This window comes from Stegostoma tigrinum, chromosome 6, assembly GCF_030684315.1.
Source record: "Stegostoma tigrinum isolate sSteTig4 chromosome 6, sSteTig4.hap1, whole genome shotgun sequence".
NCBI lineage: Eukaryota > Metazoa > Chordata > Chondrichthyes > Orectolobiformes > Stegostomatidae > Stegostoma > Stegostoma tigrinum.
The window spans coordinates 87,959,603-87,963,643 of NC_081359.1; positions in this window are offsets into that span (position 1 = coordinate 87,959,603).

Below are 4,041 nucleotides of genomic sequence, written 5' to 3' on the forward strand. Positions count from 1 at the left end.
CCTATTAATTGCAGGAAACCCAATTTGTGAACAGCAGGTTGTCACAAACAGCAGAATTAAATAACTCACCAATTTATTTCAGTAATATCAGTTAAGGGATAACTCTGGGCATGATACCAGGAGAACCTGCCTTGAAATGGTGCCGTGGGGTTTTTCGTGTCTGCCTAATATGCAGATGGGGCCTTGGATTAATCTTTCAAATGTGACACCATGGCTCAGTGAAACAAAGTTTTAATGTTGATAAACTTCATGAAGTTTGATCATCTGCAGTGATATTGCTTGCATGCAAACTGCAACAATGGGACATCACCGATAAGTAGTTGGAAAGATCACCACTTACTTCAAATGCTTTGTTGCAAATCATTACTAACATTACAATGGCATGTGCTCCTTGAATATGCATTAAAAGGGTGACTGTTGGTCCAAGTGGCTAGCATTTTTATTTTACCTTCCAAAGAATACCACAGCTTAATTATCTCATATTTAAACATTGATGCAATTCCCAAAGCAGAGATGATCACCCGCTGTGTCTATGCCAACTTGAGTGTGCCAAGAGTTTCAATTGTACAGTCATCCTACTGAAATATAGATATGTGAGACAGCATGATTAACATCCTACAAACTATTTAAGGCTGCTGGCCAAGGGTGAGCAGTAATCATGGAACAACTTGACAGACATTAGTTTATTGTTCCCAATTTGTTCCAGTTTCGCAGCTTCTCTTGTATTTGTCTCTGATTAGACAATGTTCAACTTCACTGCCAGCTCCTATTGTCCTACCTCATTGCCTGAAATGCCAAAAAGGATTAATCTTCACTTTGTAGAGTGCATTATTCACATTGTCATCCCTCAAACAGGCTCCTGGCAGTTTTACCAATTATTATCCTTTTCAGTCACATGTAACAGTTGTCCCAAAATCCCATTGTAATTTCATATTAAGGTTATAGATAGAGGTATGTCTGTCCTCAAGCTGATGAACAACAATCTTCTATTAACTATTTCCATTATGTAGATATATAAGGGGGCAGCAGACAGGATCCTTAGAGTCTGACTAGCTCAGCACTAGCTCCAAGTATGTCTTGACATCAGCAAGCATCACTAAAAGCAAATACATTAATTAGCATGATGGGATTTTCCACATAAAGCTACACTTTCTGCCATGTCTTTTATTCTATTTGTACGTTCTATTATCATTTACCCATTAACATTTCTCCTAATATTTATCTATCAACATCACTCACTCCAACTTCTCACTCCCACTCTCTTTTTGACCCTCTTCTTTCTGCACCTCCTGAGGAAAAATGGGGCATCAGTAATTTGCTTTCTCCTGATAGGAACACAAAATTTACAGCAGGTAAGGTACATAAGCTGGTACCTGGGGTATTCAGGTCACAATGATGTAAAGATAAAGGCATTGAAGATGGGTCACCAAAGAGTGGACCTGAGTGGAAAAATCATCAGTGCCTGGAGGAAGTAAGGACAGAAAGGAGAAAGGGAGGTGTTGAAAGTTTGAGTCCATCTTTGTTCTCTGGTTTGTGCCCCAGGAAGATACTTCCCCACTCTTGTATAAATGACTAGCAATGAGGCATTGAATTCCATCTTTGAGAACAAGAAGAGGTGCTGGCAAGAAAAGGGAGTGACTCTCTGATAGATCAGTCCATGGGGTTCTTACAGTGGATCCACCAGTTGTGATAGGTAATGATGAAATAACTCTTCATGTTAGGAATGCTCTAGAATGGGTTCTGAATAAATTTTTCTCCTTCCTAGGTAATAGTGAGACTGTTAGGCATGTGGCCTCTGAAGCAGGTGCAAAAAGAAACCAAAATTCTATTCTGGAAACCGAAACAGTTCTGAGGAAGGGTCACTACTCCCGAAACATTAACTTTGATTTCTCTCCACAGCTGCTGCCAGACCGAGTGAGATTTTCGAGCAATTTCTGTTTTGTTTGAGATTTCCAGTATGCGCAGTTCTTTCGATTTTTCTTTCGTCTGGATGCAAACAAGACTGGATTGTTAGTAGATGGTATGAGGGCTGCTACACATCACTAACTCTGGGCATTACACTTCAGAAAAGTTGTGAATGCAATGGACAGGCTGCAGAAGAGGCTTACAAAAGTGGTTTCAGAAATGAGAAACGTCATTCTGAAAACTGATGGAAAAAGTTAGGATTTTCTCCTTGGAGAGGAGAAGGCTGTGGGAAGATTAAATTTTTCAAAATTTTTATCAACGTTATAACTTGATATAAGTCATATAGCAAATGGAATATTTGATATATCAAAACGTCAATATATTTGTAACTATATATATGATGGTTGGGCAGTTTTCCCACTGAGGGGATTGTTCCCCACCATACCATGAACAATATGCTCTGCTGGCTCTTGGGTGCTGTTCCCATTGCTTTTCATTTCTACGTAGCCTTGCCCACTTGCATTTTTAGAAAGAATTGACAGACCCTGCAGTGGGTTACCATGGAAATTTTCTATTTCCCTGGAGAATGGATTTGTTCTCATAATGGATTTCAGTTTGCTGAGCTGTTTAAGCACCCTTGGAAAACATGAGATAACACAGCATGGGGCTGGAGGAACACAGCAGGCCCGGCAGCATCAGAGGATCAGGAAAGCTGACATTTGGGGTCAGGACCCTTCTTCAAAAATGTTCACCATCTTTCCTGCTCCTCTGATGCTGCCCGGTCTGCTGTGTTCCTTCAGCTCCACACTGTATTAACTCTGACTCCGGCATCAACAGTTCTTAATATCTCTTGTAAAACTCGAGGTCTTGACTGGTTAAAGCAAAATTGTGCAGATGTTAGGGATCTGAAATAAAAGAAGAAAATAAATGCTTATGGTAGGAGAGAATAATCAAAAGTTGGTTGGTATTGCTGAGAACGAGTCCATGCAAACAAAACACTGGTGGGGGGAGTGGTGAGTGTAGCATTGGTCTGTAATCAAAATGGAGCAGTGTTCAAGTTGTTGAGCCTGATGTTGAGTCCTGAGACTGTAAAGTGTCTAATTAGAAAATGAGGTGCTGATCTTTCATAGAAATCCTATAATAAAGAAAGAGGTCATTCACCCAATACATTCAGCCCAGTGAGTCTGCACCAACCCTCTGAAGAGCATCCCACTCAGACCCAACACCCTAAGGGTTTTTTTTTAACCATGGCTAACACACACATCCCTGGAAGTCATGAGGCAACTTTTTTTAAGCATGGCCAATTCACCTAGCCTAGACACCTTTGGACTTTGGGAGGAAACCCATGCAGACACAAGGACAATATGCAAACTCCACACAGACAGTTGCCTAAGGCTGGAATCAAACCTGTGTTCCTGCTGCTCTAAGGCAGCAATGCTAACACTGAGCCTCCCTAAATTACATCAATCATTTAGCAATTTGCTGTGGCGGTAGGACCCTACAAGATGAACTCCTCCTAGTTCACAATATCTGATGTCCTAGGTGATCTTCAATCTGGTATTTTATAGACCAAAGGAGATCTAAAATGAAAACAGAAAGTCCTTACGAAACTCAGCCAATCTGGTAACATCGGGAAAGAAAAACAAAGTGAATGGAAGTCCAATACATTACTCTTCTTTGGAACTCTCTGCCTGGAAAATGATTTATTTTTCTGCTGTTATGGAGTAGCAAGTGGAGCAGATGGTGGAAGGTGCTTACAGTGAAAGACAAAGGGAGTGCTAATGGTAGTAAAAGAGAGATCTAGATTTAAAATCATTGCATTCACATTGAATGCCAGCACATTCCAGCCAAGCCCAAAACAATCCCAGCAGATGTTTCCACCCATTTCAAATCAACCAGAAGGGCCCGCGGCTAGTGGCCAGCATTGCACATGGAAGCCTCTGAAAACTGCAGCTTTTCCTGTCTTTTTGTTTTGGTTCAATGCTAAGTACCAGCTACGGAGGCATGAGGACAATAACTGAAGCCAGATTGTAGTTGTTACTGTTAAAGTAAGAGTAGGAAATTACATATAGCTACTAAAAATTACAAAGTGAAAATATTTAGCTCTCATTAGAAACAGATGATTTTAGTTGTTGC